The following is a 14,511-nucleotide window of genomic DNA, read 5'->3' on the forward strand; positions in this document are numbered from 1 at the left end:
TGGCTTGGTGGTGAGAGAAGGATTGAAGTGGAAAGCAACTTGAGGGGGCTATAAATCAAGGTTCAAATGGTTGGAGTGGAATCCCTTGATCTCAACACAAGTGCAGGTGGTTCTGTCTCAAAAAACAGATATGGGAAGTGGTAGTTTCGTCGTGGTTGCCCTCTCTGAGAGTTGGTGGAATGGGTGGGGTATATATAGCCATCACCAAAAATCTAACCGTTACAAACCTTTATGCACAACTCGGTGGGGACCGGGTGAACCACTCGGAGAGACCGACCAGTACAAAAGATTTGAACTTTAGACGTTTCGGTGAGACCGGATGAAACAACTCGGAGGGGCTGACGGGTGATGACCTAAGCACTTTCCACAGCGAGACCGATTTAGTTCACTCGGAATTCCAAAGTGAAATCAATAAGCAACAAAAGGTTGGCAAGTGCACTTCGGTGACACCGATCGATTCACTCGGGAATTCTGAGATGAAGTCGATGGGTAACAAAAGGTTGGTGCGGTCACTTAGGTGAGACCAAAGGGTCATCTCGGTGAGACTGAATCATTAGGGTTTAGGCAGTGCCTCTATCGAGTGTATCTCGATGAGTCTAGGTAGGAGTGGTTCGGTGGGACCGAGATAGGCTTTTGGATTTTGGACGGATAGGAATGTGAGGGTGTGGTTGGGGTTTTTTGGAGCGATATCTCTAAGCACTTGAGCAAATGGCTCATGATCAAAAGCTCATCGCCTTTTCATAGTATTGGCTTTCCTATGGACTCAATGTGATCTTGGATCACTTAACCAAAAATGTAGAGTCTTGAACCTTTTTCCAATCCATGTCCTTTGCATTTTGAGGGTTCCACATTCACATCAATGTGATCTTGGACCACTTAACCAAAAATGTAGAGTCTTGAACCTTTTGCCAATCCATGTCCTTTGCATTTTGAGGGGTCCACATTCACATCTCATAGCCATATCTAGATTGAACTTTCCTAAAGTATTCTTTGAATAGGCATTAGTTCAATGGTGTATATGTTGTTTTGAATTACCAAGACCAACCGGGGATAAGTTGCACTTTCAATCTCCCCCCTTTTGGTAATTGATGACAACATATAGATGAAAGCTTCGACATAAGATATAATTATTGAATGACATCGCTGCTTTGAGAAGTATGTGATAAGCAAGAGCTCCCCCTAAATTTGTGCATTATTTAAAAACTTATGTTTGAATGCAAATGCATAATCGATTAGGATCATGGGGTAACTCTTCCATGCCACATACATCTTGGTGGAGTGCACAAAATGATATGAATGAAGTACAAGCACTCATCACCAAGCAAACATGTGAATGACCATAGCAACAAGCATAACTGATAGATAGATAGCATGCAAAGCAAATCAAGTACGATCACACACAAACACGGTCTTACAAACCAACACAACCAAAGTAACTCAAAGGCAAATCCAAATAAAGCAAGCAAAAGCACAAGACTCTACCTCTCCCTGTCGGGACCCCGATCCTAAGGCACATGGATCTAGCTAACACAAACCATATAAGTACCCCGAGACTCACGCACGGTTCACATGGCTACCGCCTTACCTTGGCCGGACCGTTTGCGTTTTGTCTCTAGCTTATATGAATAAGTCGCTAGAACCATATGACAAAGAACCCAGGTCGACATGATTAGTTGTGAACCAAGGTGGCACAGTCGTACAGGGACAAAGATAGGTAACCCAACAATGCACGTGTCGGTCAGCAGCGAGTGTAACCAAGCCGTAGCAAAGCCACAAGGACTATAGTAAACACCGCGTGACATTTCCCCGTAGGGACAGACACAGGAGCAAAGAGGGATACATGTCGGTCAATCCATGTGTTCGGGAGCAGTAGCGAATTACCAGGGCTCAGTGGAAACTCTAGGAGGTATTTCCTTGTAAGAAATGATACCAAAGGCAAACAACTAGGTGTCGAACCCCACACATAGTAATACATATTACACATACGCATAACATGCAAGTATGTGTTGTACAACATGGCTCACTGTTAGGGCATATTTCTCCCTAAGTGGTTTTGGTGATTGATGACAATGTGTTCGCGGACTAATCTTGTGCATTGAGCATTTCAGACTATCAAGCATATGGCACAAGACGATTCGTGCCCATCGGAGTTTCAGAGTGAAGACGGTTTTCTTTCCTGCGTTTCTTTTTCGGTGCACTTGAGTCGTAGGGATAACCATACTATCAAGAGGGGATCCGCTTCGGAAAGGTTGGGTGGAATCATCACGTACACACTCATATTGCACCCATCGCTTCTTTCCACTTCTTTGGAGTTGTCCATCTATCTTGCTGAGAAGTAGTGGAGAGCTGCAAGCGGTAGTACCGCGGGCAGCAGCGGTAGTACCGCTCCTAGTCCCGCTTGTACTACTGCTCTCGGCTGTGATCTCGACTTTTTGTGTCGGGTTCTATGGTAGTACCTCCGGGTCTCTACCGTGCTGCCTTTTTGACCCTAGATGATAAGCGGAAGTAGGAGCGGTAGTAGAGGCAGTAGTACCACCCCTACCACCGTTGCTACTACCGCCCAGTCCTCTGTTCTCCCCTATTTCTTCTTTCTCCTTGGCTTCCTGTAGGAAGCGGTAGTACTGCTCCTGGAGCGGTAGTACCGCTTGTGTGCGGGCTGAGGAAAGCATAATGGTTGGATTTGTTCCCCACTATAAAAGGGGGTCTTCTTCTCCAAGAAGACCAACCTCTTCCGCCCCCAAACTCCGTTGTTGCTCCAAAGCTCATTTTCGCCCGATCTCTCTCCCTAGCCAATCAAACTTGTTGATTTTCTAGGGAATGGTTGAGAAGGCCCCGATCTACACTTCCACCAAGAGAAATTTGATTCCCCCCACTAATCCCTTGCGGATCTAGTTACTCTTGGGTGTTTGAGCACCCTAGACGGTTGAGGTCACCTCGGAGCCACATTCCATTATGGTGAAGCCTCGTGGTGTTGTTGGAAGCCTCCAATTAAGTTGTGGAGATTGCTCCAACCTTGTTTGTAAAGGTTTGGTCGCCGCCTTCAAGGGCACCACTAGTGGAATCACGACATCTCGCATTGTGTAAGGCGTGAGGAGAATACGGTGGCCCTAGTGGCTTCTTGGGGAGCATTGTGCCTCCACACCGCTCCAACGGAGACATACTTCCCTTCAAAGGGAAGGAACTTAGGTAACACATCCTCGTCTCCACCAGCTCCACTTATGGTTATCTCTTACCTTTACTTTGTGCAAAGCTATTGTTGTGTTGTATCCTTTGCTTGCACTTGTTGTAGTTGTTGTTAGCATCATATAGGTTGTTCACCTAGTTGCACTTCTAGACAAACTACTTGTTGCTTAAACCTAATTTGTTAAGAAAAGCTAAAAATTGGTAGTTGCCTATTCACCCCCCCTCTAGTCAACCATATCGATCCTTTCAATCACAACATAGCTCTATAACTCAAGTATAGATAATGCTCAGAAGAGCCGGATACGTCTCTAACGTATTTATAATTTTTGATTGTTCCACGCTATTATATTATCTGTTTTGGATGTTTTATATGCATTAATATGCTATTTTATATTATTTTTGGGACTAACTTATTAACCCAGTGCCCAAGGCCAGTTTTTGTTTTTCCCTTGTTTTTGACCTTTTCAGAAAAGGAATATCAAACGGAGTCCAAACGGAATAAAACATTACGATGATTTTTATTGGACCAGAAGACACCTACATGACTTGGAGAGAGGGCCAGAGGAGTCCTGAGGAGGCCACAAGCCTCTAGGGCGCGCCCCGGGGGGGCCTAGACTCGTGGGCCCCTCGGAGGTCCTCTAACCCTAGTTCCACCTCTATATATTCTCAAATATTCCCCAAACATCAAAAGCGTCCACAAAAAAACATTTTCGCCGTAGCAAGCCTTTGTTCCCGTGAGATCCCATCTTGTGGCCTTTTCCGGCGATCTGCCGGAGGGGGATTCGATCACGGAGGGCCTCTACATCAACCTTGCTGCCCTACCGATGATGTGTGAGTAGTTTACCACAGACCTACAGGTCCATAGCTAGTAGCTAGATGGCTTCTTCTCTCTCTTTGATCTTCAATACAAAGTTCTCCTCAATGTTCTTGGAATTCTATCCGATCTAATCTTCTTTTGCGGTGTGTTCGTTGAGATTCGATATTTATGATTAGATTATCTATGAATAATATTTGAGTCTCCTCTGAATTCTTATATGCATGTTTTGATAGCTTTGTATTTCTCTCCAGTCTATCGATTTGGTTTGGCCGACTAGATTGGTTTTTCTTGCAATGGGAGAGGTGCTTTGTGATGGGTTCAATCTTGCGGTGTCCTCACACAGTGACATAGTAGGGGTAGCAAGGCATGTATTGTATTGTTGCCATTGAGGGTAAAAAGATGGCGTTTATATCATATTGCTTGAGTTTATCCCTCTACATCATGTCATCTTGCTTAATGCGTTACTTTGTTCTCTTGAACTTAATACTCTAGATGCAGGCACGAGTCGGTCGATGTGTGGAGTAATAGTAGTAGATGCAGAATCGTTTCGGTCTACTTGTCAGGGACGTGATGCCTATATTCATGGTCATTGCCTTAGATATCGTCATAACTATGCGCTTTTCTATCAATTGCTCAACAGTAAAAAATTTACCCACCGTATGCTTTATTCTAGAGAGAAGCTTCTAGCGAAACCTATGGCCCCCGGGTCTATTTTCCATCATATATTTTCAGATTTATAAAACCAAAAACACAAAAATACCTCGCTGATTTTATTTACTTTTATTTATCTTTTATATCTATCTCTATTAGATCTCACTCTTGCAAGTGACCGTGAAGGGATTGACAACCCCTTTTTCGCGTTGAGTGCAAGTGTTTGTTAGTTTGTGCAGGTGGATATATTGGAGACTTGCTTGTGCCTCCTACTGGATTGATACCTTGGTTCTTAGCTAAGGGAAATACTTATCTCTACTTTGCTGCATCACCCTTTCCTCTTCAAGGGAAAAATCAACGCAAGCTCAAGAAGTAGCAGGAAGAATTTCTGGCGCCGTTGCCGGGGAGGTTCTAAATCAAGCCTACAAATTACGTATCATAACACTACTGCAGGATGCTGCTAACGCGACACTACGATCAGAGACCCTTCGACGAAACTGGGTGCGATGCCATAATCGCAAAACGGTGGTGTAAAAAACCCATCAAAAAAGGTGCAAAACGTTTGCGATGGAGGATGCATCAAACACGGTTCAGATTTTAGTTGCGTGTGCGATGCAGGGCATATGGTTCAGTTCAATTAACTTTTTGCGATGAGGAGGAACAAAAGAAACGGGTAGCCAGATGAAGGTGTGTGCGATATACAACATACGGTTCACTCGGATGAACTGTTTGTGATTAGGTAACACAAAAGAAACGGTCAGCCAGATCAAGGTGTGTGCAATATACGATATGTGGTTCACTCGGATGAACTGTTTGCGTTGAAACATGAGAACAGAAATGGTTCAATTTAACAAGATGTGTGTGATACGCGACAAACAGGTCTGTAATCAAAAACGCGTGCGAAGACCGATAACAACACAGATGATTACTGCTAACAAGCCGTGTGTGTTGTGAGCACACGATTGCTGGTATACAATTGTGAGTGATTGATGAAAACATCACCGACGGGTTCCATTGTTTAGTCCGTGTGTGATGTGATTTTCTTTGTCCGGACAACATCTACGCCCTGTCTACATAGCATCAACATATATACTTAAAAAGAAAGCATTGCATAACCAAATTAAGCATACAATTACACAAGTGACTACACACATAACATTTCCACACACCAAAGTAAGCAATTACGTGCATACTAAAGTAGGAGAAATGAGGATCAAATCATCTACTTATTGTTGCGACGACGCTTGCCATTGCTCTGCTTCCGGCTGGATCCCTGGCCGTTTTGGGGAAGGAGGCACTTCCTCATGTCAACGATCCGCCTGTACATGTCGTAGCTCGTGTACGCCTCCTTGGCCGCGTACACGACATGAGCTTTGTTGAGTTTCTCCATCCAGGCCGAGTGCCAGGCACGCTTGCCCTTGTTGCACGAATCCTTCATGTCTCTGTAGTAGGGGTCGATGATGGCCACGGCGAGTCCTTCTCATGCTCCTTGCTGCCCTAGATCTTGTATTGGCCCTGGATGTCGACAGATTCTGGCAGGCGATGCCCGAATTCTCGAGCGCCTTTACATCGTTGGTGATGTCCACTATAGCGAACATGTAGTGGGGGCTGTTGACAAACCTAGCGAAACGCTTGCAAGGCCTTGTGGCTAGGCAGTAGTGGTAGACGAGGACGTGGTGGCGCACGCACATCTGGGCGACGGCGACCTTGGGACGAGACCCGGCACGAGCGCGGGTGTACTCGAGGTCGAACCCGACCACCTTGTACTTCTCCTCGGCAAGCAACAGCTCCATGATGTGGATGGAGTGCTCCACCCAGACCGGGTCGTTGGTGTACACCACCGAGAGGTCCATGAACCTTCTGTGGGTGTCCACCACGGCACGCATGGTGAACTGCTGCTCGTCGTCGGCAGCCGCTCGGAGCGCCATTGGAGCCGCGCAGGATACCCTCTAAGAATTTCTCGTGGTGGTTGTGCTTCTTGCAATGGTGGGGCGCGATCGAAAGGTTGGCCGCTATAATAAATGGGGGCCGGCCGGCCTGTAATCGTCACGTCTTGTCACAGCGTTCATAGCGGAGGATTCCAGTGCACGCTTGACAACACCGCACCGCATGCGTGGGCTCGAAGAGGCGCCAAATGTATCATCGGTGAGCCCCTTCCCGCGCTACCGCGCTGTTTACCACGCAAGCTTCCCGCCCAGCTAGTTTGGCCACGCGTCGGCTAGAAGAGGAACAAATCGTGGGCATTTATTGGCAAAAAGCTTTGTAAAAATGAAGTGTGTGGAATGACTTCGGTCATAAGTTTACCCTTGGGTGATGAGGTCAAAGTTACACAGAAGGGTCATGATGGACACTCGAGTGCGATAATTAATTCTGCGCTCTATAGTGCACATGGTGGAAGAAACCAACTGTGTGCAATAATGTCGAAGATCGCTGTCGAGTTAGCTATACAGATCATGTGCTGTGAGATCGACAAGGTAAACTGATTCGAGAATGGTTAATAAAATCTAAGACCATTGCATACTAAGGTCAAAATAGTGCTAGCAATATACGAGTCTCATACGATGCCATTTCAACGATTGTGCCACAAAAGCTCAAAATTTTATAAGGTTCAAATTCCAGAGTTATATGGCTCAAATTCGAAGATTACAAGGTTCAAACTGATATTAGAAATGAAATTCAGCTCATCAGCTGCAAACGCTCGTGCTGATCCGCGGAACATGGATATCAGAGAGGTTCAAACTAATATCACCGCGTCTAAGTCTGGCTTCGAAACCTCACAATTTTTGCAAAGGGGTAAGCCACTAAGAAGTCATGTATGGGGTTGATACGATGACTTGCGATTACTCTGTCATCTGAAGTTCCAGAATGAAATTCAGCATTTTTGGAGCCTACTCCATTCTGCCGCAGGCGCCGGCGCTGATCAACAAACCATTCATTTTTGCAAAATAAATGTAGGGCAAACCTCATTTCCTTCAGCACCTTGCTCTGAGAACAAAGAACCTGGCGAATATAATCTCCGGTAAGGTCCCTCGGTAGGAGTTCAAAGTAATTTCCGAGAGATGCAGATCTAGGCATTCGACGTGATTGTTATATTGTATCACATTATCCACCACTAGGCCTAATCTTATCTGCAAAAGAAGAGAACATGTTAGTGCCTACATGCAGTTTTGAACATTACGACAGGCCTATTTGGTTTGCAGGATTTGTAAAATGCACTAACATGCCATCTTCGATCTGACATGATTAACATGGGCACTTGATTACATAGAAAATAGCCTTCTTCACAAGAGGTTGGAGTGGATGAAAAGTTCCCTAAGAAAACTAGTACAAATGAATCCAAAGGAGAAATCCTTATTGATTGTAACCACATGGATCAAGCAACCAATATGGGGGGGACATGTATGTACTGAAATCCTCCAAAAGAACCTTCAGAAATCGTAGTACATTGTCATTGTAAACTTGGAAAAAGGTGTCACAAATTGAACTCCCTTATGGTTAACATTTAACAGGAAAGGAACATCACCTCAATATGTAGCTTCTCCAGGCACGGAAAGCATCTCAGGAAACTGACAACTTGCTCCAGGTCGGGGCTGATAGATTCTAGTGCCAAGACCTTCACTGTGCGCAGTTTCGGGGTCAATCTTGTTGGAATCATTTTCTGAATGACAGACGAACAAACATCTTCGAAATTAGAAATAATGTTAATTTGTAGAAGGAGAGGTAGAAGGCGGCTGTTGTACCTGAACGGGTGTGGATCCAATAACAAGTTCGGAGTATTTGTCAGAAGAGTAGCCCACCACTGTCAATTTCGGCGCAGAAATGACATTGATTCTTGTTGGACCTTCTTGATCAACTACAAGTAATCTCTCAAGTGCAGGTGTGTCCTGGATGACCATACCGTGGTCCACCTTTTGTGATGTCTTCCTGCCGCACCAACAACACACATAAATAGTCCGGAGAGTCATGGAGGTGATGTGGAAGGTACTCAACCCATTGATCGCCTGAAGACGAAGGTACTCGAGTGCTGTACAGCCACGGAGCAGGCGCTCCATGTCACCCTTTGAGAGGCAGACGGCGACGAGCTCGAGGTGCTTCAGTCGTGGTAGAATAAGAGCGGGCGCATAGGGCGGGAAATGGCAGTTCCTGAACTTGGCGACGCGCAGCGTGGGCGCGAGGCGGAGTGCGGACGTTGGCAGCGACCGCATATGCCCATCATCAAAAGTGAGCTCCTCGAGCTGATCTAGGGCGGGGGATCGGAACCAGTCGTCAAGCTTGGCTTGGTCCTTGCCGTTGGAACGGAACTTGCCCAGTCTAAGGCCTTTGGTTGGGCCAAGGTGACTGCCGAGGATCTTGGAGAATGCATCCAAGCTTTTGCGATAGCCATGGCAGAGCTCGTGGATGTCGATGAGGTCGAGAGGGCTGGAGTTCCATAGGGGGCGCCACCGCCGGGAAAGGAGGGTTGTCCGCACCCCATATTTGATTGGGAGGAGGGAGATGATGACTCTCAACATATCATCGGGGAGGCTGCTGATTAAGTCTATGCCTGCTGGAGTCGCTTATGGTTCTAGCTTGCCCCGTCTCCGCTTGTTGGCAGCCCCGTTCTCCACCTCTGGAGTCTCCTTGTCAGCGGTGCTTTCTGATAGAAATGGGAGTGCAGGGAATATTTAGTTAAAACAGGGCAATAGAAAAGTGTATTGGTAACTAGAAGTTATTAGGTAGGAATATAGTAAGAAAAGGGAATAACAATTGGTTGCTTAAATACTACACAATTCATTTGACATTGCTGGGTAAGTCAACATATGCAAATAGTTGAAAAGAAAACTTACTTCGAACAAAGTCTGGACGAATGATTTTGTTGGGGAAGTTAGCATATATCTCATGACCATGCCCTTTTATATGCAGTGCAATTTTAGTGCCAGCTTTCAGTACATAAAACTTTGCGATTTAATTCCAAAAGCCAGTGCCAAAATAGGAGTCACCACGTTCATCAAGTCTTACAGTAGCAACGATTGTAAATCCATGGTTTGTGTGCAGTATGACATCCGTGGAGCCTTCATCTATGTAAAGGGAAAAATTGTGCACTACATAATCTGTTGCATAGCGAGGGATGTTCTGCAGAAAATGGTAGGATTGTTAAAGAAAATAAGGTAACATGCAAATATGGGCCCAAATTGAAAGAACTGTACAACAGTTGAAATCGAAGGACAAAAATCTATAATTAAACAGATAGGGTAAACATGATGTCATGGAAAAACGAGAGTAATCGAAAGAACAATACATCGTTAATTTGCCTAATATAGAAAGAAGAGGGGAAAAAAATCCCCTTTGACGTATATGGTGCATGTGGCACCTTTTATCCAAACGTAGCAATATTTAGAATATGTTCAGGAAAGTAGGCCATGCCAACTGATTTAGGGTGAGATTGAACATACCGCGCGCGTCCTCAAGTTATCTGGTACGATGAGATGGAATCTCTAGCAGCGGTCGCAAAGTCGTGAAGTGTCGGTGCACTATACATTCTATGAATAAAAATGAATTCAAGGTGATTTCCGCCGGGTGGTTAAAGGAGGCAGATGAACTGGGATAAGAGATGAGATAATATCTCGTTAAATTAGCTACCTTGTTGTCCATGAGAAAGAACACTCAGTACAGCAGATTCCCCAACTGAGCGGAGCTGGGTCGACCGCGAGCAGCATCGAGAAAGTCGATGGCGATAGGCGGCGGCAAGCGAAAGTGGCGAAATGCGGTGGGCTTTGCTAGCAGCCTGGCGGCGGCGGTAGGCGTTGAGCTAAGTGTTTACCGCCGCGATAGGCGGTGCCATGGCATAGACACGGAGGTGCTTGTGCAGGTGTGAATGGGGAACATACCGGAGGGGCCGAGGGGGTGGCGGGCGGGGTAAGGGTTTTTGTGATGTGGGGATGGTGAGGGTTTTCTTTTTTCTTTTTTGAATTGGGTGGTGAGGGTTTTCTGTCCCACAAAGAATTTTGGGGGCGACGGTTTGCTAAAGCGAACCGTGTGTGATTGACGCAGCTGGCAAAATGAAAGTCATTGCACACCGTTCCAATTTTGGGAACCGTGTGTGATTGATGTACTACCTCCATCCTAGTTTATTGGTCCCCCGTTGTAATTTTTACCAAAATTTGGTGAAATATTACATAAGTATAGTTCAACCATAAGTACATAGTTCAACCGTCATTAAGCATACTCAAGCGTACATAGTTCGATCCATCCCACATCTCATCTCACATGCGGCCGGCACGATCCTGAAGCGTCTCAAGGTACTCGGCGTATGTGTCGTGCGCCACCCTGAGAGAATACTTCTGCTTGAAGGAGCCAACGGCCCGTCCTCTTGCATGCGCCAGAACACTTAGATATGCATCATGAAGCTTGTGGTTGCAAAATGGGCATCCATAGCCGTCGTTCCAGGTCCTAATATGCCTGTTATGCATTCCCGCATAAAGCTCCCTCAGGATTCGCCTCTTGTACCTCCTCTGGGCATCTTCATCCTCGTTGTCCACATCATCAGACAGCACCTATACAAATAGTAAAACAAATTTGGCATCAAATCACTGATTACATGCCGTGAAGTAGGATTAGGAATTTATGGCTATTTATTTATACATATCCAGGGATTATGGTTTGATTTTTAAGCACAGTCGTCTATGTACAGACCAATCTTGAAGAAAATAATGGCACAAACATATGTAGGTGATTCAAAATCAATTGTCAAGTCCTGGCTAGGAATTATTAGCACGGACACTAACCCTAGTCGGATTAATAGCAGAAATCATTTGCACAGATGAAACAACTAATCACTTATCACCTGTACCATTCAAACAATCAATACACTACATGGATCTAACGAAACTTACTCAGATTTCATGGATTGGGAGAACATAACCACATGATTTCTATTCCAAAAAGGGGAGGCAGGAGTAACTAGAGAAACCCTATGATCTATTTGACACATAAATGGGCATAGATGACTAACCAACTGTCCGTCGTTGTCGGAGTCGTCACCTGAGTGGTCGTCGGAGTCGTCGCCGGAGTGGTCGTTGGAGTCGGTGTGGAACTCCGCCTCCGGCTATGGAAGCTCGACGCCGTCGACGACGTCGTGGTGCAGCGATAACTCACCGGCGGTGACTGCAACCTCTGTGTCCATCTCCATGCCGTGCTCCGGTGCTTTAGCAGCCCCGGCGTCGCCACTCCCTCCTATGGGGCGCTTCGGCGGGATCCTCATACACTGACGGCTTTGAGGACTGAGAGCGGCGTCAAGGATGCAAGCGGAGAGAGAGAGGATTGTGTGTGTGGCGAGGATGGGGGGTGCGGCCGCTCGGGCGCACCATTTATATGGAGTAGTTGGAGAGAGGCGGGTGGCGGTCAAACCGATGGCTTGCCTCCCGGTGAGCCTGCGCACCAGACTGCTGGCATGCCTACCAAAGTTTCGCACAGCTGTTCGCACGCCTCCCGATAACACTGCGCAGCGAGCACGCCTCCGTCAATTCACACACCCGCACGCACGCCTCCTCGTTTGCCTGTGCGACGGACTGCTCGCATATGTCCCATCAACTCACGCCTGCTCGCACATCACACGGGTCGCGCGGCGGGACGTATATTGTTTTTCTATTTGGATGATTAATGCTGCTGCTTTATTGCTTAACTGAAGCATGGCACGTATCCATTGTTGGTCTAACTCTCACGGTTCGAATAAATAATCCGTTTGGGATATTGGTTCCCAATTATTAATAATCTCCCGTCTGTAATTAGATAAAGATTACATCAAAACTGGTCTCAAATTTGACAAAAAGTACAATGCCACTTTGTATTGGTGTCCATATGACAACACGATAAGTTTCATGAACTTCAAATAAGTTTTGGATGTACTAGAATTTAAAAATCAAGATTCTCAATGTTTGAAATTTGTTGCACGGGGAGTAAACATGCATCCAGTGAGACACATGTGTTTTTGCAATCCATTTAGGTGCACTCTCACGTGTGCATGTAGCTCAAATTTGATTTTTGCACATTATACCCGTAGAAAATCAATCAATCAATGTACTAAAACGTCTTAATGATATCTGTGATTTTTTTGAAATTAAAACGTCCCTCCTTTGGTAACATGTATGTTCACCGTGAGATAATTAATTTAACATGCATCGTAGTTGCGGTGGATTCGCGGTGTGTATGTGTGGGTGTGTGCGTCTGGGGGTAGCGGGTGGCTCGCAGTACACTACGAGTTGTGAGCCACTGTGTGGGTTGGCCGTTTTGTTAGGCAGGCCGGTGCCACATCAGAGTTGTGAAATCGTTATTTAAAATATTACACAACCCTTTCATACATAAATGTTTTGGCCACATGCAGTTGATGGTTGTCCTACACGACACTCGATACTCGCGTGTGACGCTTTCTATGGGCCCGCAAGGTCATCGTCCATCACTTTGATGAACAGTCGGCAGTGAGGTTAATTTGACCAGCAAGGTAGAATCTTTTTTGTTTGTGTTATGGTGGTATATAGTACGCGTCGAAGAGGTGGGAGGGGACTAGCATATATACTATACGTACGCGTCGGTGAACAAGTACACCTCACTCAGTGTCGGGACTTTTTGGTTACCGAGGCACGTGCCACATCAAAATTGTGAAATTGGTTATTCAAACATCACACAACACCTTTTTGGGCCACATGCATATCCTATCTAGGACACTCACGTGTGACGCTTCCATCTATGGGCCCACAAGGCCATCGTCGATGCATGCATGCATCACTTTGACCTACATCGGGAGAGGTTAATTAATTTCACCATCGATGAGGATTCTTTTGGGTTGTACATATATTACGGCAGGAGCATATAGTATGCGGTGAAGAGGGAGGAAGGGGACCATCATATGTAGTACGCTTGATATGAACCTCACTCTGTGTGGGTGCATGGTTTACGGTTTTTGAGGCATGTGGCACATCAAAGTTGTGCATTTTGGGTATTCAACATATATATGTTTGGCCCACATGCAAAGCGGTGGTGGTTGTCCTCTTGCACCCACTTAAGAAGTTATCAGCGATATCGATGCTTTCCATCTATGGGCCCGCTTGGTCCATCACAACTTTTTGCTTGACAACAAGAGAGGTTAATTTGACTTAGGAGGGGATTATTATTTTTGCTCTGGGATGACATGCATGATACAGTTTGAGCACACACACATGCATGTGTACGCATGAATCCCTCCCATCGAGTCAAAGTGGCTAGTACAACGACACATCATGAACCGATCTCGCTCTGTGTGGGGAGCTAGTGTACGATTTTTGACACACGTGCCACATCAATGTTGTGTATTCAAACATGCATGCACGCATCACCTCCATACATATGCATGTAGTGGTTGCCTTCGAACGATACACTCCCTCGCGTGGTTATCGGCGACAAGCCTATATATTCGTGGGCCCGCGTGGACTTCCATGATCACCTTGACCAACAAGAAGATAGGTTACCATGGCGGATTCTTCATTTGGTTTGTGTTATCGTAGTATAGGTCATGGTGAGATTCTTAATTAAGTTTGAGCGCATATACTATGCATGCATGCATGCATGCATGAATCCCCGTCATTGGATTGAAGTGTGGTGTAACATACATATGCATCATCAACCTAATCCTCACTCAGTGTGAGGATTTCTAGTTCAAAATCACGGTGCCACATCAAAGTTGTTCCATTGTTACTCAAAACACACCTCTGCATACATATGTTTGGGCCACATGCATGCACTGGTTGTCTTCGGTGACTAGCTACTTGCGTGATTATTGGCGAGCTAGCCCATCTCCGGGGTCGCATGGACGACCATCACTTTGACCAACAACAAGAGAGAGGTTGTAT

The sequence above is a fragment of the Aegilops tauschii genome, chromosome 3 (assembly GCF_002575655.3).
Source record: "Aegilops tauschii subsp. strangulata cultivar AL8/78 chromosome 3, Aet v6.0, whole genome shotgun sequence".
Taxonomy (NCBI): domain Eukaryota; kingdom Viridiplantae; phylum Streptophyta; class Magnoliopsida; order Poales; family Poaceae; genus Aegilops; species Aegilops tauschii.